The 26,312-nt window shown below is 39.1% G+C and overlaps 1 protein-coding gene across 1 annotated transcript in view; it reads left to right on the top strand.

Moving 5' to 3' along the window:
• LOC128640806 (flavin-containing monooxygenase 3-like) overlaps positions 1-26,312 on the top strand; it is a 365,854-nt gene that overhangs the window by 256,356 nt on the left and 83,186 nt on the right. The window lies entirely within an intron of this gene.

Genomic DNA, 26,312 nt, shown 5'->3' with positions numbered 1-26,312 from the left:
CTGCAGGATGACAGAATATCTAAGAAGGAATCTGGCCATATTCTCTCTACCTCTAATGGCTTGTTGCCTAACGAGTTGGGGATGGTGGACAGACTTCCAACTGACTGGCTTAAGACCCTATACACATAATGGGGATTACACACATACCCTATATGATTTTTGGACTTTCCATTCTGACCCGTGGTTGCTGGTTGAAGGGACTTTGATGGCCTATCTGAGTGCTACCACATTTATGCACCTAATCTCCTGCAAATGGAGGGTACTTTGCGTGCGCTGTTATACAGTGTCATCCCTGCACATTTGATCTTGCAACGGGAGTCATGCACAAAGGCTCATGCTGTGTACTGTTTTGGCGCCATTCCCACCTCTAAGGGTGTCACCAGTGTGATCTTCACTGCGCAGCTCCTCGCAGCCAGAGTTACATCGTCAGAGAGTTGGCCCGATATGGAAGTGGTGAGAAACCTCAGTCTGTGCTTTATTAAGTAGGCTTGGGGCAGAAAATTTGAGAAATAGCTGTGGGGTTTCACAGTATTGCGTTCTGTTTATTTTTGGTGCACCATTAGTATTATTTTGCTGTTTCCATCCTATAGTACATTATGGATGACTCTAGACAGAACCTAGCCAGGAGGATAATTACCCTATGCTATGCAGGTTTCATACTGTATGTCCTCCAGCTCAATTATGTAGCTCATGCCTTATATCTGTTCTGCAGTCTCATTAAGGGGGTCCTGGTATTCAGACATCTGCAGTGTCCCACCATCTTATTTTACCCCTGGGTGTTCTGTGGACTCATACATCAGTATGCCCAGATATGCCAGTACTACAGCCACAAACGGTGGCTCCTTCCGGCACATGCTGTTTTCTATTAGCTCGTTTCTTAAACACAACCCAGGGTTGGAACTTCTCCCCATGATTTTGCAGCCCAGTTACATTCTGAGGTTTCTGTTGCCCTGAGTGATATGCCAGTTGCAAGAAAAAAATAAGAGGAAAGCCTTGTTTCTCTGTCTAGGACTAGAAGTTCTATTGGAGCGGCATCAGTCAGCCATATGCAACCTTCTGTAGTTGACGATTCCTCAGTTAGCTCTGAAGTAGAACTTTCATCCTCTCACTCCTCTAGAGTACCTGCAAGGGACTCTAAGGATATTACTTTTAGATTTAAAATAGAATGGGACTCCCATAGCACTGGTATTAAGAGTTTGCCTGGGAGGCCAAAAAGTGAGCGGTACACTCTATAACTAAACGATCCGTACCGCCATCTAAAGTCAGTAGTTATGAGTTTTACGTTACAAAGCTGTAACATAAAACTCATAACTAAAGTGTTACAAAGTACACTAGCACCCATAAACTACCTATTAACCACTAAACCAAGGCCCCCCCCGCATAGCAAACAATATAATAAATTTATTAACCCCTAATCTGCCACTCCGGACCTCTCCACCACTATTAAAATTTATTAACCCCTATTCCGCCGCTCCCCGACATCGTCGCCACTGTAACAAACCTATTAACCCCTAAACTTCCACCCTCCCGCATTGCAGAACACTATTTAAATATTATTAACCCCTAATCTGCCGTCCGCCCACACCGCCACTTTAATAAACCTATTAACCACTAAACCGCAAGCCCCCCACAACGAAATATACTAAAATTAATTATTAATCCCTAAACCTCTGACCTCCTACATCACTAACTCTACATAAATATATTAACCCCTAACGTAACCCTAACCCTAAGTCTAACCCTACTAACCCTAATGTAAACCTAAGCCTAACACCCCCTAACTTAAATATAATTAAAATAAATCTAAATAAACCTTACAATTAAAACTAAAACTAAAAAAATACCTAAAACTAAATACAAACGTACCTGTGAAATAAAACATGTTAGCTATAATATAACTAATAGTTATATTGTAGCTATCTTAGGTTTTATTTTTAGTTCACAGGTAAGTTTGTATTTATTTTAACTAGGTAGAATAGTTAGTAAATAGTTATTAACTATTTACTAGCTACCTAGTTAAAATAAATACAAAGATACCTGTAAAATAAAACCTAACCTGCCTTACACTAAAAACTAACATTACAATAAAATAAATTAAATTATTAAAATAAAATTTTCTAAATAACAAAAAAACCTCACTAAATTACAAAAAATAAAAAACGAAATTATCAAAAATAAAAAAGAATTACTCCTAATCTAATAGCCCTATTAAAATAAAAAAGCCCCTCCGCAAAAACAAAACAAAACCCTAGCCTATACTAAACTGCCAATGGCCCTTAAAAGGGCCTTTTGTGGGACATTGTCCCAAAGAAATCAGCTCTTTTACCTGTAAAAAAAAGTAAAAACTCCCCCCAACAGTAAAACCCACCACCCACCCAACCAATCCCCACAAATAAAAACCTATCTAAATAAACCTAAGCTAAACATTGCCCTGAAAAGGGCATTTGGATGGGCATTGCCCTTAAAAGGGCATTTAGCTCTTTTGTGATGCCTTGTTCCAATCAGCCAATAGAATGAGAGTTCAATCCTATTTGCTGATTGGATCAGCCAATAGGATGAAAGCTCAATCCTATTGGCTAATTTCAACAGCCAATAGGATTTTTTCCCCTTTAATACCTATTGGCTGACAGAAATCTTTCAGTCAATAGGAATTTAAGGGACACCATCTTGGATGATGTCACTTAAAGTGAACCTTCAGTTTACGCCGACGACTGTAAGAAGAGGATGCTCCGCGCCGGATGGATGAAGATAGAAGATGTCGTCTGGATGAAGACTTCTTTCCGCTTGGATGAGGACTTCACCGGCTAGATGAAGATCGAAGAGGCCTCCTGGATGAAGACTTCTTGCCGCTTAGATGAGGACTTCGCCGGCTGGATGAGGATGGATGTCCGGACTTCAATAACTGTAAGTGGATCATCAGGGGTTAGTGTTAGGTTTTTTTAAGGGTTTTTTGGGTGGGTTTTTTTTAGCTTAGGGTTTGGGCAATTTCTAAAAGGGCTGATTGCCCTTTTCAGGGCATCGCAAAAGAGCTAAATGCCCTTTTAAGGGCAATGCCCATCCAAATGCCCTTTTCAGGGCAATGGTTAGCTTAGGCTTATTTAGATAGGTTTTTATTTGGGGGTTTGGTTGGGTGGGTGGTGGGTTTTACTGTTGGGGGGTGTTTGTATTTTTTTTTTACAGGTAAAAGAGCAGATTTCTTTGGGGCAATGCCCCGCAAAAGGCCCCTTTAAGGGCCATTGGCAGTTTAGTGTAGGCTTGGGTTTTTTTTTTTTTTTTTTTTTTTTTTTTTTATGTTGATAGGGCTATTAGATTAGGAGTAATTCATTTTTATTTTTGATTATTTTGTTTTTTATTTTTTATAATTTAGTGTTTATTTTTTTTGTAAGTTAGTAAATTGTATTTTTTAATTTAATTTATTTCATTTTATTGTAATATTAGGTTTTAGTGTAAGGCAGGTTAGGTTTTATTTTACAGGTAACTTTGTATTTATTTTAACTAGGTAGCTAGTAAATAGTTAACTATTTACTAACTAGTCTACCTAGTTAAAATAAATACACACATGTGAAATAAAACTAAAACCTAACGGCTAGATTTAGAGTTTGGTGTTAGCCGTCAAAACCAGCGTTAGAGGCTCCTAACGCTGGTTATGGGCTACCGCTGGTATTTGGAGTCGTGTAGGTAAGGGTCTAACGCTCACTTTGCAGCCGCGACTTTTCCATACCGCAGATCCCCCTACGCCATTTGCGTATCCTATCTTTTCAATGGGATCTTTCTAACTCTGGTATTTAGAGATGTGGCTGAAGTGAGCGTTAGAAATCTAACGACAAAACTCCAGCCGCAGAAAAAAGTCAGTAGTTAAGAGCTTTCTGGGCTAACGCCGGTTTATAAAGCTCTTAACTACTGTGCTCTGAAGTACACTAACACCCATAATCTACCTATGTACCCCTAAACCGAGGCCCCCCCACATCGCCGCCACTCTATTAAAATTTTTTAACCCCTAATCTGCCGACCGCACGACGCGGCCACCTACGTTATCCCTATGTACCCCTAATCTGCTGCCCCTAATACCGCCGACCCCTATATTATATTTATTAACCCCTAATCTGCTGCCCCCAACGTCGCCTCCACCTACCTACAATTATTAACCCCTAATCTGCCGACCGGACCTCACCGCCACTATAATAAATGTATTAACCCCTAATCTGCCTCACTCCCGCCTCAATAACCCTATAATAAATTGTATTAACCCCTAATCTGCCCTCCCTAACATCGCCGACACCTTACTTCAAGCATTAACCCCTAATCTGCCGACCGGACCTCACCGCTACTCTAATAAATTTTTTAACCCCTAAAGCTAATTCTAACCCTAACACCCCCCTAAATTAAATATAATTTAAATCTAACGAAATAAATTAACTCTTATTAAATAAATTATTCCTATTTAAAGCTAAATACTTACCTGTAAAATAAACCCTAATATAGCTACAATATAAATTATAATTATATTGTAGCTATTTTAGGATTAATATTTATTTTACAGGCAACTTTGTAATTATTTTAACAAGGTACAATAGCTATTAAATAGTTAATAACTATTTAATAGCTACCTAGTTAAAATAATTACAAAATTACCTGTAAAATAAATCCTAACCTAAGTTACAATTAAACCTAACACTACACTATCAATAAATTAATTAAATACAATACCTACAAATAAATACAATTAAATAAACTAAAGTACAAAAAATAAAAAAGAACTGTTACAAAAAATAAAAAAATATTTACAAACATTAGAAAAATATTACAACAAATTAAACTAATTACACCTACTCTAAGCCCCCTAATAAAATAACAAAGCCCCCCAAAATAAAAAAATGCCCTACCCTATTCTAAAATTAAAATAGAAAAGCTCTTTTACCTTACCAGCCCTTAAAAGGGCCCTTTGCGGGGCATGCCCCAAAGAATTCAGCTCTTTTGCCTGTAAAAAAAAAAATACAATACCCCCCCCAACATTACAACCCACCACCCACATACCCCTAATCTAACCCAAACCCCCCTTAAATAAACCTAACACTAAGCCCCTGAAGATCTCCCTACCTTGTCTTCACCACGCCGGGTTCACCGATCCGTCCACCGAAGTCTTGATCCAAGCCTCCGAAGTCTTGATCCAAGCCCAAGCGGGGGCTGAAGAGTGATGTCCATCCTCCGGCTGAAGTCTTCATCCTATCCGGGCAGAAGAGTAGATCCGGACCGGCAAACATCTTCATCCAAGCCACATCTTCTATGTTCTTCCATCCGATGATGAGCAGCTCCATCTTGAAGACCTACGGCGCGGATCCATCCTCTTCTTCCGACGACTAGACGACGAATGAAGGTTCCTTTAAGGGACGTCATCCAAGATGGCGTCCCTCGAATTCCGATTGGCTGATAGGATTCTATCAGCCAATCGGAATTAAGGTAGGAAAATTCCGATTGGCTGATGGAATCAGCCAATCAGATTCAAGTTCAATCCGATTGGCTGATCTGATCAGCCAATCAGATTGAGCTCGCATTCTATTGGCTGAATCCTATCAGCCAATCGGAATTCGAGGGACGCCATCTTTGATGACGTCCCTTAAAGGAGCCTTCATTCGTCGTCTAGTCGTCGGAAGAAGAGGATTGATCCGCGCCGGAGGTCTTCAAGATGGAGCCGCTCATCATCGGATGGAAGAACATAGAAGATGCGGCTTGGATGAAGATGTTTGCCAGTCCGGATCTACTCTTCTGCCCGGATAGGATGAAGACTTCTGCTCGAAGATGGAATTCTTTAGCCGCCGCTTGGATCAAGACTTAAGCCGGAGGATGGACGTCACTCTTCAGCCCCCGCTTGGGCTTGGATCAAGACTTCGGAGGCTCTTCTGGACCGATCGGGACCCGGTGTGGTGAAGACAAGGTAGGGAGATCTTCAGGGGCTTAGTGTTAGGTTTATTTAAGGGGGGGTTTGGGTTAGATTAGGGGTATGTGGGTGGTGGGTTGTAATGTTGGGGGGGGTATTGTATGTTTTTTTTTTACAGGCAAAAGAGCTGAATTCTTTGGGGCATGCCCCGCAAAGGGCCCTTTTAAGGGCTGGTAAGGTAAGAGATTTTCTATTTTAATTTTAGAATAGGGTAGGGCATTTTTTTATTTTGGGGGGCTTTGTTATTTTATTAGGGGGCTTAGAGTAGGTGTAATTAGTTTAAAATTGTTGTAATATTTTTCTTATGTTTGTAAATATTTTTTTATTTTTTGTAACTTAGTTCTTTTTTATTTTTTGTACTTTAGTTAGTTTATTTAATTGTATTTATTTGTAGGTATTGTATTTAATTAATCTATTGATAGTGTAGTGTTAGGTTTAATTGTAGATAATTGTAGGTATTTTATTTAATTAATTTATTGATAGTGTAGTGTTAGGTTTAATTGTAACTTAGGTTAGGATTTATTTTACAGGTAATTTTGTAATTATTTTAACTAGGTAGCTATTAAATAGTTATTAACTATTTAATAGCTATTGTACCTAGTTAAAATAATTACAAAGTTGCCTGTAAAATAAATATTAATCCTAAAATAGCTACAATATAATTATAATTTATATTGTAGCTATATTAGGGTTTATTTTACAGGTAAGTATTTAGCTTTAAATAGGAATAATTTATTTAATAAGATTTAATTTATTTCGTTATATTTAAATTATATTTAATTTAGGGGGGTGTTAGGGTTAAGGTTAGACTTAGCTTTAGGGGTTAAAAAATGTATTAGAGTAGCGGTGAGGTCCGGTTGGCAGATTAGGGGTTAATACTTGAAGTTAGGTGTCGGCGATGTTAGGGAGGGCAGATTAGGGGCTAATACTATTTATTATAGGGTTATTGAGGCGTGAGTGAGGCGGATTAGGGGTTAATACATTTATTATAGTAGCGGTGAGGTCCGGTCGGCAGATTAGGGGTTAATAATTGTAGGTAGGTGGAGGCGACGTTGGGGGCGGCAGATTAGGGGTTAATAAATATAATATAGGGGTCGGCGGTGTTATGGGCAGCAGATTAGGGGTACATAGGTATAATGTAGGTTGCGGCGGTGTACGGAGCGGCAGATTAGGGGTTAAAAAAAATATGCAGGGGTCAGCTATAGCGGGGGCGGCAGATTAGGGGTTAATAAGTGTAAGGTTAGGGGTGTTTAGACTCGGGTACATGTTAGGGTGTTAGGTGCAGACTTAGAAACTGTTTCCCCATAGGAAACAATGGGGCTGCGTTAGGAGCTTAACGCTGCTTTTTTGCAGGTGTTAGGTTTTTTTTCCATCCCAAACTGCCCCATTGTTTCCTATGGGGAAATCGTGCACAAGCACGTTTTTGAAGCTGGCCGCGTCCATAAGCACCGCTGGTATTGAGAGTTGCAGTGGCAGTAAATTATGCTCTACGCTCCTTTTTTGGAGCCTAACGCAGCCATTCTGTGAACTCTAAATACCAGCGGTATTTAAAAGGTGCGGGGAAAAAAAAGCCAGCGTTAGCTACGCGGGTCGTTACCGACAAAGCTCTAAATCTAGGCGTAAGATAGCTACAATATAACTATTAGTTATTTTGTAGCTAGCTTAGGTTTTTTTTTTTACAGGTTAGTATGTATTTAGTTTTAAATAGGAATTATTTATTTAATAATTGTAAGGTTTATTTAGATTTATTTTAATTATATTTGTTAGGGGGTGTAAGGGTTAGGCTTAGGGTTACGTTAGGGTTAGGTTTATGGGTTAATAACTTTAGTATAGTGGTGGCGACATTGGGAGCGGCAGATTAGGGGTTAATAAGTGTAGGTAGGTGTGGTGATGTTGGGGGCGGCAGATTAGCGGTTAATAACTGTAATGTAGGTGGCGGCGATGTTAAGGGCAGCAGATTAGGGGTTGATAACATTATGTAGGTGGCGGCGATGTCGGGGGCGGCAGATTAGGGGTTTATAGTTTTATGTAGGTGGCGGTGATGTAGGAGGTGGCAGATTAGGGGTTAATAGTTTTATGTAGGTGGTGTCGATGTCAGGGTTGGCAGATTAGGGGTTAATAAATGTATGTAGGTGGCAGCGATGTCGGGGGAGGCAGATTAGGGGTTAATAACTGTAGGTGGCGGCGATGTCGAGGGTGGCAGATTAGGGGTTAATAACTGTATGTAGGTGGCGGCGATATCGGGGGCAGCAGATTAGGGGTTAATAACCGTATGTAGGTGGCGGCGATGTCGGGGGTGGCAGATTAGGGGTTAATAACCTATGTAGGTGGCGGCGATGTCGGGGGTGGCAGATTAGGGGTGTTTAGACTCAGGATTTATGTTAGGGTGTTAGGTTTAAACGTAACTTTTTCTTTTCCCATAGACATCAATGGGGCTGCATTACGGAGCTTTTCTTTCCGCGATCGCAGGGGTTAAGCTTTGTTTTTTGCCGGGTCTCCCCATTGATGTCTATGGGGAAATCGTGCATGAGCACGTCAAACCAGCGCTTGTATTTGGGTGCGGTATGGAGCTCAACACCACCATATCACCTGCACAAGCCTGCTTTTTGCAAACTTGTAATAGCAGCGCTATAGGGAGGTGAAATAACGCAGCTTTTGTGCCAGTCGTTAAAATCCCTATAGCACTCAAAACTTTACTTAAAGAGGTTGTAAGCACATTAGGTGTACCTAAGTCTAAACCCACAGATGAAAAAGAGGTACATAATTTGAACACTGTCTTTAAACCTAAGTTAAAAACCCCTGAAATGTTCCCAGTACCTTCCTTGGTGGCGGACATTATAACCAAGGAGTGGGAAAAACCTGCTGTTCCATTTTCTCCTTCTCCAACTTTTAAAATAATGTTTTTCCTGTTCCAAATAGTCCTTTGAAAGTGTTGAATACTATCCCTAAGGTAGACAGATCCATTTCCGCCCTTGCTAAATGCACTACTATACCACTGGAACATCTTTGAAGGACCCAATGGATAGAAAATTAGATGGATATCTGAGAAAGGTCTTCCTTCAGGGAGGTTTGCTTTTCAACCAGCTGGCATTGCTGCAGTGGCAGGGTCTGCCATCTTTTGGTGCGACTCCTTATCTGGACTGATTTCAGTAGTATCCCCTTTGGAGGATATCTAAGACCGCATTCAGGCCCTAAAAATGACTAATTGCTTCATTTGTAATGCCATTATTCGAATAATTTCTCTCAATGCCAATAATTCTGGCTTTGTTGTGCTAGCTAGGAGAGCTCTCTGGGTAAGTTTTGGTCAATGGACATGGTCTCTAAGTCTAGTTTGCTATCTTTGGCCTTTAAGGGAAAATTTTTATTTGGCCCGTGTCTGGATTTCATAATTTCTACTGTTACTGGTAGAAAGGGTGTCTTCCTACCCCAGTATAAGCAATGTAGAACTAAGGGATGTCCTATGGGACGTTTTTGCAACTTTTGTCCTAACAAGACACAGAGGAGTGCTTCAGCAACAAAGTCTGAAACACCCAGGAGTACATGCAAGCCAAACCCAGTATGAACAAACAGCCCAAGACATAGACCCCAGACACCAAGTCAGCATGAAGGGTTGGCCCCTGACCTGGGCTCCTGTCAAGTAGGGGAGCAGGTTATCTCTGTTTCAGGAGGTTTGGGCTCAGTCAATCCAGGACCCTTGGGTTCTGGACATTATATCTCAGGGATACAAAAATAGGTTTTCAATCTTGCCCCCCAAAAAGCAGGCTCCTTTTATTAAGGATCTCAGGGAAGCCAGAAAGGACAATAGCCTTCCTATACTGTGTAGACGATCTGGTATCTATGGGAGTTTGAATCCTCTTCCCCTCTCTGCCTGTGGCACAGGGATCACGTTTAAACCTCTTCATAGTTCCCAAGAAAGAGGGGACTTTTTGTCTCATCTTAGATCTGAAGTGCCTCAACAATTTTTAAGTGTACCCTGTTTCAAAATGTAAACAATCATGTCCATTCTTCCTCTCATGCCGGAAGGTCAATTAATAGCATCCATAAATCTGAAGGACACATACCTTCATATTTCAATTAACCAAGATCATTACCAGTACCTTTGTTTTGCTTTTCTGGACAAACATTACCAATTCATAGCTCTCCCATTCGGTATAGCTAAGGCTCCCCGGATTTTTTCAAAAGTTTTGGTAGCTTTCCTTATTATAATCAGACTACAAGGCAATGCGGTAGTGCCATACTTGGACGACATCTTGGTTCAGGCTCCATCTGTGTGTTTAGCGATTTCTCACACAGAGAAGTTACTCTAGTATCTTTGTACGCATGGCTGGAAATTAAACCTGGAGAAAAGTTCTCTTATTCCCAACACGAGAATTAAATTCCTATGGATCATCATAGTTTCTGTAAGCATGCATATTTATCTCACAGACCAATGCAAGGAGAAGCTTCAGGCTGTCTGTCTTCTACTTCAATCCACTCCTCGGTCTTCAGTGGCTAAATGCAAGGATTTTTTATGTCTTATGGTTGTGACTGTGGACGCTATTCCTTTTGCTCACTTTCATCTGAGACCTCTACAGTTATGTATGCTCAGGCAGTGGAATGGAAATCATTTAGACCTGTCTCAGGCAATATCTCTGGATCCAGAGACGAGAAAGTCTCTCTCCTGATGGCTGTCTCAAGAACCCATTCTCCAGGGCATGTACTTCCTACGTCCATTCTGGGAGTTTGACAGGATTGGGGTCCCATGTGGGGTTCTCTGAGAGCTCAGGGAACGTGGTGTCCAGAGGAATAAATTCTCCTGATCAATGTTCTGGAGTTGAGGGCCATCTTGAATGCTCTTCTATCGTGGCCCCAATTACATTCCGTCCACTATATTTTATTTCAATTGGACAACATCACTACCATGGCCTATGTCAAACACCAGGGCGGCACTCGCAGCTCTCTGGCAATGCTGGAAGTGTCTTGTATTCTTCAAAGGACAGAGACATACCAATGTCAGATAACAGGATTTTCTGAGCAGGCAGACTCTTCACTCCGGGGAATGGTTTCTAAGCCAGGAGTTTTTTGCAAGATCACCCGCAGGTGGGGGTGCCCAGAGGTAGATCTGATGGTTTCTAATCTCAATGCCAAATTACTGAGATACGGGTCAAGATAGAGAGATCCTCAGGCGGAGTTGGTGGACACCTTAGCAGTTCCTTGGAATTTCAATCTAATGTATTTGTTTCTCCAACATTGGTGTGTCCGGTCCACGGCGTCATCCATTACTTGTGGGAAATGTTCTCCCCCGCAGGGAAAGGCAAGGAGAGCACACAGCAAGAGCTATCCATATAGCTCCCCCTCTGGCTCCGCCCCCCAGTCATTCTCCTTGCCGCCCTGAACAAGTAGCATCTACCACGGGGATGGCGAGGAGTTTGTGGTGTAGTTGTAGTTTTTTATTCTTCTATCAAGAGTTTGTTATTTTGTTTACTTTGTCCTCAATGTCAGACATCCTCGATTCCACCTCATCTAATCTAAGTGTAAATTGTCTCACCTCCTCAGCTAAATTAGATATCTCAATTTTAATTTCTTTCTTAATTATTTCAAGGTGGGGTGCCATCATTTTAACTACTTCTGTTGCCAGTTCTGTCATATTATTAACCATTATGTTAGTAATTCCCCCTTCTTCAGAGGTATCAAGCGACATATCAGTGTTTTTAGCATTACCTTTCTTATCTTTTATTTTAGGTGGCATTTTTGGTGAAATACCTTTCTGAGAGGATACAAATCTATCCATTCACCTTTGTGTGTATATAATTACAGATGTGGGTTTAGAGTAATCTAGCTCTATATAGTTAGACCCCTAAAGGGTACTTCTATTTCTTTCTACAATAGTGTGATCAGACTAATTATATTCAACAAAAAGTGCGAGCAAAAAACACAAAAGCGTGACAAAAAACAAAAAAAAAACAAACAAAAACAAAACACCAGTGCTTATCAAAAAAAAAAAAAAAGTGTCTCAATTAGACCTTATACTTTAGCTGTGCGACCAAAGAAAAAAGAAAAAAATTAAAAATAGGAAAATGTCAGCCTAGTTCATTCAAGATATCTATATCTTAAAGATAATACCAATATTAGTAGATTTTTCTCCTAAACAACTTGTATAATTAGAACTGCATAAATTATAAACCTTTTTTCTGCTACAGACAAACTTAATCAAGAAAAGGAGAAAATATGCCCTGTGTTGTAACTTTCTCAGATATATATACAATGTCAGTCAAGAAGTATATTTGCAGGCTTTTAACTTCCAGAGAGCTCCTGACACAATGTATCTGCTAAGTCTTTTATATATCAAAACACAGTTGTTCTAGTTCTGCACGCTTCTTACTGAAGCCAGTTTTAACGAAAATGTTACCAGTGAGTTCTCACCCCAACAGCATACTTGGGATCCGGGGGGAAAACTGGCATCAATAATTCCTCTTCGGCTCAGTTAACAAGTCCCCCAGTGACGTCTTTTTGCGGATTTCCCCTGAGTCGGCCAAGCTACAGGGTCCGTGTCAAGACCGCACTGGATATAGCAGAGTGTGGGTATGGATGCGGTAATGCCTCCTAGGTCTTTAAGTTACTACTCACACAGGAACGTGAAAAGCAGTATATTTATGGAAAGCTGGGGGATTTACCCGTTCTTCAGCCAGCTCAGGTAGCTTCAGGCTTAGTTCCAGTTTTGTGGTTTACGGCGGACCGCAAGACCCCCGTTCCTCCAACAGCTTCACACTTGACTCGGCTTCCCGTCTTAGTATCTTCCCCGCTGGTCTTCTTACGGTGTCATCCCCATAATCACTGCCGCACCGGCTTGCTGCGCTGAATTTGAAACACGGGGGCCGTGGGAGTTGCCCATCCCCCGTCTGCAACCAGGTGCTCCACGCACAGAGTCTCCAGGAGCGGCAGCCTAATATCGCTGCTTGGAGGTGCGGTCGTTGCCTCCTGCTAGGAAATGGTATACACACCTGCTTAGTCAGATCGCCGTTTGTCAGGGGCGTCCTACGAGATTTGCAGGCTCCCACCACATCGGCTCACTCCCAGTCCCAGCCAAACCGCCGTCGGCTCATCTACTTAAGGCTCCACAGTGAGTAATGCTCGGTGGGGAAGGAGGGTGTTAATGAAATGTCCGGGTACTCAGTGTACTCAGTCAGACCGCTAGCTGGTGAAGGTCTTAATCCAACGGAATCTAGGGTGAGGTGCTTTAGCAACAAAGCAGTGTTTCTGCCAGCTATGGACTTCCCGCCGAGATCCTCAGATCATGTACCAGCCTTGATATTGCTAGTCAGGGCAATGTACGCTTCGGCAGAATGGAGAATATTACAGTCCCAAATACTGAGCAACGAAGCAGACAGCAGCAGCTACCTGCTAGCTACCTGCTTGCTCCGCCCCCAAACGGAAGTCAATTATCAAGGTTCAGGGTAAGTCCATCACCCAGCTGCAAGCCCGATTAGAGGATCTGGAGGACAGATCAAGGCGAAATAACCTGCGGGTGATTGGTGTGGTGATCACAATTGTAATCAGTTATTAATGCAATGTTGAATTTATCTTCCTTTTCTTCTTTTTTGTCTATTTTATCAGAGTTTGTATTTTTATATGTAAGTAGACTTTTTCTCTCTTTTTGATCTACTTGTTCCTTTGCCTTTCTTATTATCTCTGTATTGTATCCTCTGCCAGTGTCATTTTATTATTTAAAGAGACAGTAACGTTTTTGTTTAAAATCGTTTTTATTGCATTGTTTGCCTGCCTAAATCTGTTTAACATGTCTGTTCCATCAGATAACCTATGTTCTGTGTGTATAGAGACAAATGTGGTTCCCCCTTCGAGTGTTTGTGATAATTGCGCCATAGCGTCCAAACAAAATCAGGACAGCTCTGTTATTTTTCATAATGTTGCCCAAGATGATTTATCTAATGAAGGTAGTGGGGATAGCTCTACATCCTCTCCTTCTGTGTCTACACCAGCTTTGCCCGCGCAGGCACTTTTTCTCTCTTTTTGATCTACTTGTTCCTTTGCCTTTCTTATTATATCTGTATTGTATCCTCTGTCAGTGTCTGTATTCACTGACAGAGGATACAATACAGAGATAATAAGAAAGGCAAAGGAACAAGTAGATCAAAAAGAGAGAAAAAGTCTACTTACATATAAAAATACAAACTCTGATAAAATAGACAAAAAAGAAGAAAAGGAAGATAAATTCAACATTGCATTAATAACTGATTACAATTGTGATCACCACACTTTACAAAAAATATTGAAAAAACACTGGCATCTAGTTCAAACAGATCCTCTCATAGGCGAAAAAATGACAGATAATCCAAAAATAATTTTCATAAAAGCAAAAAATTTCAAAAAAATACTAGCTCCCAGTGAGTTCAGAAATTTTAAAACCAATTCCACATTAGAAAAAGATCTACTAGGCAATAAATTAGCCGTTTTTTACCCCTGTTTTGGCCGCAGGTCCTGTAAATTCAGCAGCAAATGCAAGAACATTAAATCCAATAAAAATGGTCTAATACATCACATAAAAGAAACCATAAGATGTCAGGATAAGGGTGTCATCTACATTATACAATGCACATGTAATCTTCAATATATAGGGGAGACCACCAGGACCCTAAGGGAACGAATACGCGAGCACCTATCATGCATAGACAGAGGAAATCTAGAAACACACCTTTACACCCACTTTAGGGAAGTGCATAATAATAATCTAAAAAATTTCACTTTTTGGGGCATAAAAAAGCTCAAACCCGAATGGAGAGGAGGTAATTTTGAAGAAAAACTGTTAAGAACAGAAGCAGATCTAATTTATAACATGCAAACCCTCTATCCTGCAGGATTAAACTCAGAATTAGATCTATCCCCGTTTCTCTTGTCATAAATCAAAATCCATTAATAGAATACATGAAAATACAGTATATTATAGACCAACCTTTATAACAAAAAAAGTCCCTAAATCTCTGAAATACCCTAAACTGTATGAATGAGAAGTCATCGACAAAGAGCCAAATAAATTGACAAGAAAATAAAAATATATTATGAAAAAGTGGAGAAATTTAGAACTATATAAACATATATGCAATAATAAAAAATAATATGCCACACAGATCAATTAAAATAAAAAAACTAAATATCTAAGTTTAAAAACTTATATAAGTCGAAATTCATATAAAGAATAATAAATTAGAAGTGAAATATTTGTTTAAAACAGATCGTTAATTCTTTCACATACATAGAAAAAAAAATAAAAATAAAAAAAATAGTTTAGTATAATAGAAACGAATATAGTTATCTATAATCATGATAAAAAACAGAAGGCTGATAATTCCACCACAAGATGAGAATGCCAGAATTTGAATATTGTCAAAAAAGCGAAATATATCAGATATAGAAAGTTCATATAGATTAACAAAAGATAGAGTAAAAACATTCCACCTTATACAAAGGAGCAAACAGGTGATATCCAAAGCTTTTAAAAAGTAACAAAGAAAGAAGCAAAAAATATTCCACCTTAAAGATATCAGGGAAATCCACCTTTCTAAAAGACACCTATCAGAACAAAATACTTATCAACCAATAGAAATGAAAGGAGGGCTTTTTAAACTGCCGGTGTAACAACCAAAATCATCCGTCTTGATAAAGCCTATTGGCGAAACGCGTAGACGTTCTCTACACTACAAAGAACTGGACACCCATTAAACTAACCCCACTTTGAAAAAAGGAGAGGGAAAGAAAGTTTAAGACAAACGGCCGTTTGCGAATTCAAGTCCTAGTTCCCATACACGCGCTGGAGGCGTGCATTGTGATTACCTGTCTCAGGAGGCTGCCCGGGAAACAAAGAACCCAGATTGCTTCAAACCGGCAGCGTAAAAGAAACCCATACACGCAGGAGCGTGGTCCAAGTTTCGATACCAAAGAGTGAGGATCAGGTTTTGACACCCAAGAAATTTACATCAGACACAGATGTGTCAGAAGACCCGGTAAGCCCATCCGTATATGTAAATAAAAATATCGGTATTACATACAAGTCTACAAATTACAGAAAACATCAAAAGACATTGTAAAGATAAGTTACCTACATAATTACAATTTATAGAATCATGAAAAGAGACATTGTTGCTTTGTGATTGAAAGACTAAGAAAAAAAGCCACTACAGCTGCGGCACCATATCATTTAAGGTGGAATAAGATAACCAAAATAGAAAGGTGGAATCATTTTAAAGAGATCACTCGAAACACTTTATACTGTATTGTTTTTATATAAAATTGTTTTAATTTCAGGGAGACGTCCCTAATATATAATAATGCAACAAACTTTTTAATTCTTTTTTAATTCTTTTTTAAAAATAAATGTACGTTTGATAAATTATATAGAGGTCTCCAGACTATCTTATTTAGCTCACAGCGCTCCTTTACTCCATATTGTGTTAATACTTTGTAACTTTTATACGGTAATTATAGGGAAGATTACCTGTAAAGGAGCTTTAAGATTAGATTCCAGGCGCAGTCTCTTATATATCCATTTTTGAACTATTATTCTCAGCTAGCGGAAGCCAGGTTCATAAGATTTCAGTCGGACAACATAACGACTGTTGCGTACATCAATCATCAGGGGGGAACAAAGAGTTCCCTAGCGATGAAGGAAGTAACCAAGATAATCCAATGGGCAGAGAATCACTCCTGCCATCTATCTGCTATTCACATCCCAGGAGTAGACAACTGGGAGGCGGACTATTTGAGTCGTCAGACTTTCCATCCGGGGGAGTGGGAACTCCATCCGGAGGTCTTTGTTCAGTTAACCCAATTATGGGGCATTCCAGACATGGATCTAATGGCGTCCCGTCAGAACTTCAAGATTCCTTGCTACGGGTCCAGATCCAGGGATCCCAAGGCGACTCTAGTGGATGCATTAGTGGCGCCTTGGTCGTTGAACCTAGCATATGTGTTTCCACCGTTTCCTCTCCTCCCCAGGCTCATAGCCAGGATCAAACAGGAGAAGGCCTCAGTGATTCTGATAGCTCCTGCGTGGCCACGCAGGACTTGGTATGCAGACCTGGGGAATATGTCATCGGCTCCACCATGGAAGCTACCTTTGAGACAGGACCTTCTAGTACAAGGTCCATTCGAACATCCCAATCTAGTTTCTCTGCAGCTGACTGCTTGGAAATTGAACGCTTGATTTTATCCAAGCGTGGGTTTTCAAATTCTGTGATTGATACTCTGGTCCAAGCCAGAAAACCTGTGACTAGAAGGATTTACCATAAAATATGGAAAAAATATATCTGTTGGTGTGAATCCAAAGGATTCTCCTGGAGTAAGATTAAAATTCCAAAGATTCTCTCCTTTCTCCAAGAATGTTGGGATAAAGGATTGTCAGCTAGTTCTCTAAAAGGACAGATTTCTGCATTATCCGTCTTGTTGCACAAACGACTGGCAGCTTTGCCAGATGTACAAGTTTTTGTTCAGGCTTTGGTTAGAATCAAGCCTGTTTACAGACCCATGACTCCTCCTTGGAGTCTAAATTTAGTTCTTTCAGTTCTTCAAGGGGTTCCGTTTGAACCTTTACATTCCATAGATATTAAGTTACTATCTTGGAAAGCTCTGTTTTTGGTTGCTATTTCTTCTGCTAGAAGAGTTTCTGAATTATCTGCTTTGCAGTGTGATCCACCCTATCTGGTGTTCCATTCAGATAAGGTTGTTTTGCGTACTAAGCCTGGTTTTCTTCCAAAAGTTGTTTCCAACAAGAACATCAACCAGGAAATAGTTGTTCCTTCTTTGTGTCCGAATCCAGTTTCAAAGAAGGAACGTTTATTACACAATTTAGATGTTGTTTGTGCTTTAAAGTTCTATTTAGAAGCAACAAAAGATTTTAGACAAACCTCATCCTTGTTTGTCGTTTACTCTGGTAAGAGGAGAGGTCAAAAAGCTACTGCTACCTCTCTCTCTTTCTGGCTGAAAAGCATTATCCGCTTGGCTTATGAGACTGCCGGACGGCAGCCTCCTGACCGTATCACAGCTCACTCTACTAGGGCTGTGGCTTCCACATGGGCCTATGAGAACGAGGCTTCTGTTGACCAGATATGTAAGGCAGCGACTTGGTCTTCTCTGCACACTTTTGCCAAATTCTACAAATGTGATATTTTTGCTTCTTCGGAGGCTGTTTTTGGGAGAAAGGTTTTGCAAGCCGTGGTGCCTTCTGTTTAGGTAACCTGATTTGCTCCCTCCCTTCATCCGTGTCCTAAAGCTTTGGTATTGGTTCCCACAAGTAATGGATGACGCCATGGACCGGACACACCAATGTTCGAGAAAACAGAATTTATGCTTACCTGATAAATTACTTTCTCCAACGGTGTGTCCGGTCCACGGCCCGCCCTGTTTTTTTTTAATCAGGTTGAAAAAATTTTTCTTTATACACTACAGTCACCACGGCACCCTATAGTTTCTCCTTTTTCTCCTAACCGTCGGTCGAATGACTGGGGGGCGGAGCCAGAGGGGGAGCTATATGGACAGCTCTTGCTGTGTGCTCTCCTTGCCTTTCCCTGTGGGGGAGAACATTTCCCACAAGTAATGGATGACGCCGTGGACCGGACACACCGTTGGAGAAAGTAATTTATCAGGTAAGCATAAATTCTGTTTTTCCTCGAATTGTTCTGCTCCCTCAAATAATACCTTGAAACAAACCGGAGGGGATTTCAGCAATCCTGTTAGCTCCTGCATGGCAACCCAGGACTTGGTATGCAGACCTCATGAGAATGTCGTCTGCTCCTCCATGGCGGCTGCCTCAGAGGCTGGACCTTCTGGCTCAAGGTCCGTTCTTTTATCAAAATCTAGATTCTCTGAGGCTTACTGCATGAAGATTGAATTAATTAATTATTTTGTCCCAGAGAGGATTTTCTGAGGCAGCGATTGATACTCTGGTTCAAGCATGAAAGACAGTTACCAGATGTATTTAAGGTGTTTTCAAATGTATTGCTCCTCCATAGAGCCTTAATCTTGTTATTAGATTTCTTCATCAGGCTCCTTTTGAACCTATGCATTCTATTGATATTAAGTTACTAACTTGGAAAGTGTTATTTCTGTTAGCTATTTCCTCTGCTCATAGAGTTTCAAAATTGTCTGTCCTCCAGTGTGGTCTGCCTTATCTGGTGTTCCATTCAGATAAGGCTGTACTTCAGACAAAGACTGGGTTTTTACCTAAGGTTGTTTCAGCTCATAATATCAATCAAGATATTATGAAGAATTGTTCTTCCATCTCTGTGTCCCAATCCTTCCTCTTCCACGGCAAGGTTATTGCATAATCTAGGTGTTATTAGAGCTTTAAAAATGTATCTTCATGATACCAAGGAGTTTCGTCAATTATCTCCCTTGTTTATCCTGTTTTCTGGAAAGCACAAAGGTCAGAAGGCCACGGCTGTTTCGCTTTCCTTCTCTCTCAGAAGTTTGATTTGCATGGCTTATATAGAGGGGGGTCAGCAGCCTCCATCCCGGATAACGGGACCTTCTACTCAATGCAGGGAGAAGCTTCAGGCCGTCTGTCGTCTACTTCAATCCACTCCTGGGTCTTCAAGAATGAGGCTTCAGTTGAACAGATATGTAATGCTGCTACCTGGTCTTTGTTTCATACTTTCACAAAATTTGACCAATTTTATGCATTTGCCTCAGCAGAGGCATCTTTTAGGAGAAAGATTCTTCAAGCGATGGTGCTTAGTATTTAAAGAGACACTAAACCCAAATGTTTTCTTTAATGATTAATGCCTGGATTTAGAGTTTTGCGTTAGCCGTCAAAACCAGCGTATAGGGCTTCTTTACGCTGGTTTTGGCCGCCCACTGGTATTTAGAGTTTACTTACCGACACTCCAAAATTTCCTAACGCTGAAATCTTTACCGACAACTCAGACCCAGGAGTTAACATCTACCGACAAAATAAACATACATCCACGAATCACAAAACAAATATTACACAAAGTACACTTACACTCATACAAACACTACACTATTTTTATTTTTCATATGTAATATTTTTTCATCAAAATAGAAAGGATCAAAGTTGCGAGATCTCGGGTGTTAGAAAAAAAAACAACACAAATCCATTTTGCCATTGACTTACATTGACAGACAGGAAAAGACACTCATATAGCTACATCTAACTAATAATATTATCACATACATACACTCATCGATACATACAAACAATATACACCACATTACATACACAAAGAAGAATTTGATTACGAAATAAATACGATTTATCTACTTTTTCACACAAGACCATGACGTCACTCACTTTACGCTCAAAACCAGTCTTGGATTTTATTTACACACACATTTTGAGCCTCCATTGACTTCTATGGGGAAGACATGCTCGTGCACACGAAAGACAGATTTCCCTAACGCACGCAAAAAGCGTAGACAAAAAAAACTCTAAATACCAGCGCTAAAATTCTGAATATAACTCATGTTTATCTGCGTTAGCCCCGCTATGACAAATAGATCAAGAAATGGCTATTTCTCTATGGTGGACTTATGGAGTTTACTTATGGGAAATTCACAACAACATTAAATTGTATGATACTTTTACATTACATCAACTACAAATCACCATCACTAGTAACAAACATTTTCAACAATTACATCAGATTTAAACGGAAAGAAAAATAATTGGAACATTTCATGATTCACAAACAGTAGACAATGAGAAACACCTCTCATTTACCTTTATTATTGCATTTCATTTATTCAACTCATATGCTTGCAGCAACAGCATATCTACATAGGCTTAACACATGATCATTCATGGATGCACATACTTTACTTTTACACCATTCATTCATACATGTGCATTCAAATGATGGGGGGAAAACACATTACATTCTCTCTATGAATCACGAAACAGAAAGTAGGGATTTCACTGTACCTTCAACATCACCATTCACTCAGAATAAACCATTAGGAATTACGTACAATAAGAACATCATTAGAACAGATTACAGCTGTCACTTTATGGGAAGGAACAACAATGCAAGACCGCTTTATAGAAGTCAGCATGTGTGGGACACAATCACAATATATAGGTATATGTACATAACACGCATCACGCAACCACAAAGCACACATTTATATTTTAATCAGCACACAATAACAATGTAGTCAAATACAACAACACAATGAGGATTTCAGAACTACACAGGCAGGTTAATAATATGATGACATCATTAGAAGATTCAACCATACACATTACAGATTTACGACTGTACCGCCCCTTTCAGAACTTTACCACTCAATACTACAATACAACATATACGTAAACAACAGTTTGGAACATCATTATTATGGCGATTTTAATGGGACGCGTAATAAATATTGTCAGCTCGCAAATCACTTATATATACAATACTACAGATGACAGCCGGAAGTTCTGAATTATTATGGCGATTTTAATGGGACGCATACAATATTGACATCTCGCCAATCACTTATATATACAATACTACAAATGGCAGCCGGAAGATCTTCAGTATTATTGCGATTTTAATGGGACTCGTACAATATTGACATCTCGCTAATCACTTATATATACAATACTACAGATGACAGTTGTTACTTTATCGTTTACAAACAATATTGCAGCAACATTGATCGATCACATTCTATGCACACATTATATACAACTATGCACTTTCATTCATGTTAGCGTGGACGTGTGCTTTTTACTATAACATTGCGTTTAATAAATATTTATTACGCATATGAACAAACATTACGTAGATGCACTGTATGTGTTACATTTTACACTTTCACATTGAGATTCATTGGGGGAAAACAACATTTCAGCAAACACCTAAGTAAACCGCCCACTTTGAAAGCATTCGCGCCGCTCACATACAAACAAGTGTATACAATCAGCAATCATTACAAACTCACTACCATTGGACTAATTGCACTATAAATTCCCCAAACATGGCCAAAGCATCCATGGTGATCGACATTGTATCAATTTGCTTCTGTGTTTTTGCATACCTTGTTACTCCTTGCGTTGTGTTTGCTCTGCTGTTTGGCTTCGTGCTGCTAAGCTTGGCAAATATGGATGACGATGATCTTGTAGACGCTGCTGGTGGTGCTGTTGCCCGAGTAGCGGTTGATAGAATCAGGCAGCCTCAGCGGCTCCGAGAGAGACAAAGGGCTCGTCTGGTTAGAGGTCCTCGTGTCTACAGGGTAAGACCCACCTTGGAAAACATGAGTGACTTCGAGGTTTATGACAAGTATAGGCTCAATTGCGAACAGCTCATTGGCCTTTACAATGTTCTTAAACCTCATCTGGAGCCACGTATATGAATAAGGACTGCTGTCCCTGGCATCACTAAGATGCTAAGTTGTATATACGTCCTGGCGGAGGCAGGAGTTTTCAATCAGGAGAGATGTACATGCATGGCCTGTCTCAAGGTACATTCTCTGGGGTGTTTGATAACTTTCTGGACGCCATGGTATGTATCAGTAAGCGTTACATAGGATTCCCTCAGAATGATGGTGATTGGAGGCGCCTGAAGAGGGAATTCTTTGCTATTGCTGAATTGCCCAATGTCTTGGGAGCAATAGATTGCACCCACATTGCGCTGCGTGCTCCAGCTGATGACTTTCCCTTTCTTAAATCACAAACATTTCCATAGCCTCAACGTGCAGTATGTTTGTGACGCATGTATGAGGATTATGCAAGTGTGTGCGAATTTCGGCGGGGCTTGTCATGATGCCCGCATCCTCTCTCTGTCCTCTCTGTGGCGGCAGTTTGAGGAAAGACAATTTCCCCCTGGGTATCTCGTTGGTGAGTATTTGTGCACAGCATGGTTAATTAGTTAGACAATTGCCACTGTAGTCTTAAACTGTTATTGTAATGTGCAGCTATAGGATGCAATTTAACCATTTATTTCTCTTTTCGCAAATGTCTAGTTTTAGCTCAAAACAGATATGTAGCATGTCTTACCTTAAATTCTCAAATAGAGAATGCAATGTAACAATGCCATTGTCTCATTCCGAAAATGTCTAGTTTTGGCTCAAAGCAGATATGTAGCATGTTCTAGCTTAAATGCTCAGATAGCGAATGCAATTTAACCATGTCATTGTCTCTTTCCGAAAATGTCTAGTTTTAGCTCAAAGCAGATATGTAGCATGTTTTAGCTTAAATGGCCAGATTGAAAATGCAATTTAACCATTTATTTAGAATTTTAGCAAAGGTCTGGTTTATGCGAAATACGCATATGTAGCATGTCTTAGCTGAAATGGGAAGATAGAGAATAAGATTTAACCATGTCATTGTCTCAAAACGCAAATGTCTAGTTTTAGCTCAAAGCAGATATGTAGCATGTTTTAGCTTAAATGGCCAGATTGAAAATGCAATTTAACCATTTATTTTGAATTTTAGCAAAGGTCTGGTTTATGCGAAATACGCATTACCTATGCGTATTTCGCATAAACCAGACCTTTGCTAAAATTCAAAATAAATGGTTAAACCTGCATGTCTTAGCTGAAATGGGCAGATAGAGAATAAGATTGAACTAGATTATTATTTTTAATTTTAAACATTTGTTATTGGATTATCGTGTACACAAATAAATTTGTTTAATATAATTACATTTTTGTGGATTAAATTTTAATTTTGTTCTGTTCATAATTTATAGGCGATTCTGGTTACATGAGCCGGCCTTGGCTCATTACGCCATTACGTAACCCTACTGATGAGGCTCAGGGCGCTACAATAGGGCACACAAGAGAACTAGGGCTGTGGTCAAGAGGATGTTTGGGCTCCTCAAAATGAGATTCAGATGCCTTGACAGGTCGGGAGGAGCCCTCCAGTACAGCCCTCAGAAGGTGGCTAAGATCGTTATAGCCTGTAGCATCCTGCATAATATTGCACAGCGGGCTGGGATGCTGCAGGCCGTCCAGGCGCCCCGACGCCTCTTCCAAGATGAGGAGGACGAGCCTGTTTTAGAGGGGCCATTCCGGGACGAGGGGCTCAATGTCAGAGCAGACATCATCAACCGCCACTTCAGACGGTAAATAATAGAAGTTAGATTGGAGTATTGTCAATAGATGTGAACTCTAGGGAAATGACAAGTAGAGAATTATGCAAACATGTTAGGATTGTTCATCAAATGATAACAATTTTTACATTTATTAATATAGGTGATGCTCTGGTCATTGGGTCCTGTAGCGAGTCTTTGCCACCTGGTTTTTAAAGACAACATCAGCTGGTAAGTATAAATGTATGGACTGTGGCTGGCAGGAATTTTCTTCAAAAATACATCATATGGCATACATTTTAAAAACTAGTATTTAGTTTACACATTACTTAAAATTTAAATACTCAGAAAGGGATCCTCTAGCATGACTATCCTCTAGCATGACTATGGTTCAAAGTCAGATTCAAAGTCACACATTAGAGGTTCGTTCTGCTCAATATGACTCATCTTCACACTTGATTGATAGAACATAACACAAGATGCTACACACGCTTAGTAAGCTAGTGACAGAAATTGTTTCAGAAATGGGGGGTGGGAGAGGGGTACAGAACAGATTCACACACTTGTATTAATATTTTTAATCACACTTTTTCTGCCATTAGGGAGATGACTTCATCTAAAGACTGAAAGTGAAGAATTCCCAGACTGAAAGTGAAGAATTCCCAGACTGAAAGTGAAGAATTCCCAGACTGAAAGTGAAGAATCCAAGATTGAAAGTGAAGAATCCAAGATTGAAAGTGAAGAATACCAATGGGATCATGTCTGGCATTGTCGTTCAAATGTGCTGACCTGGAAAACCATACAAAGACACATTCACATGGTAAGTGGCAACAATTTGATGGATTAAGGCTGTGGAGGCATCCTATTGGAGACACTTAGATAATTTTTTTATTTTTAGATGGTATTTCACAGTCCTCTATTTTGGAAATGATGAATAAGACACCTATTGAAGATAAACTGTTTTCTAGAGAATTGACTTTCAAAGACCATGCATAATCCAGGTTGGTTTGCCCAATGCATGCTAGTTAAGAATCACAGGAGGAAGAATGTAAAATATTTTGAAAAGATACATGTCCTATATTAGAATATTTGTAGCTTACATACATTACTGCTACTTTGTGATACAGAAGAATCCAATTATGAACAATCAGACAAAGGAATACATATTATAGTTGATATAGAGGTATTTGAATGGACATGAAATATTACATTTATGTTCAGCATACATATATGTATTTTTAATATTTTAAATGTTATATGCATTATTTGGTATAATTGGAAATGCTGATATTTAAATGTAATATTGATTACACAATATAATGGTATTTTAAATGATAGATAGGTATAGATTTTATGTTTGTTTTTTATATTCCAAAATATCTTTTATAAAATTTTGCAAAAAGTTAGAGCATAGACACAAGATGACTTTAAATTTATTTTATTTAATGAATATTTTACGACATGTGTGTATTAAATAACTAATGTTTTTTTTTCTCTTTTTTTCAGAGTTTCATCTGTGATGAATTACACTTGTTCTATTTATTTTTGTGATAAAAACAAAACAAAAAAATAAAAAAATAATTTCTAATAATAAACCTTTTATTTTTATTATTTTTATTAAAGACCATCTTTTTAACAGATTATAATAAATATCCATATAATCTGTCAATAAAAAAAAAAATTGACTCCCATGACTGGTAGTTGTCTATTTGACAAGCACATGCATAATATCAAATTAGGCATCATGTATTGAATTAATTTTCAAAAATCCACTTATTCAGAGAATGTTAAAGTCAAGTAGCTTTTATAAATTAATTTGGGAGTGAAATCCATCGATGCTTTTATTGTGTAATTTATAGATGTTAAAATTTTAAAATATTTTTGGATATGTAGTCAGAATTCGACATAACAACTTTGTTATTTTCACTTTTAAGAAGGGAAAGTGGTTCACTTACATTAAAGTGACAGTGTAGTTGAATTTTAAATTTGTTTTATAAGATCTTGTATCTTCCTTAGGTATACCAAAACATTATTTTCATAAATATAGCTTTAAAAATCATGAAAATGGCAAGTCAGTTAACTTCATATTTCGCACAAGCTAGTTATTGGATGCCATATTGATTGATTTTCTGTTCTAGCAGAGTCATTTGAAGTGTCATTTAACTATAGCTAGTTTGTAATATAATTTCACATAATTATTTATCTTACCTCTTGGTTAGATATCACATATCTTATATGTATTTTCATTCCCCTTTAGTTTATTTCTACAATGTTAAATTTAATGGTTTGCTCTTTAAAGGGACATTCCAAAAATATATTGTTTATTGAATTTTAACCAATACAAAATAATT

Source organism: Bombina bombina, chromosome 10 (assembly GCF_027579735.1).
Source record: "Bombina bombina isolate aBomBom1 chromosome 10, aBomBom1.pri, whole genome shotgun sequence".
NCBI lineage: Eukaryota > Metazoa > Chordata > Amphibia > Anura > Bombinatoridae > Bombina > Bombina bombina.
This window is presented reverse-complemented; position numbering and strand designations above follow the sequence as displayed.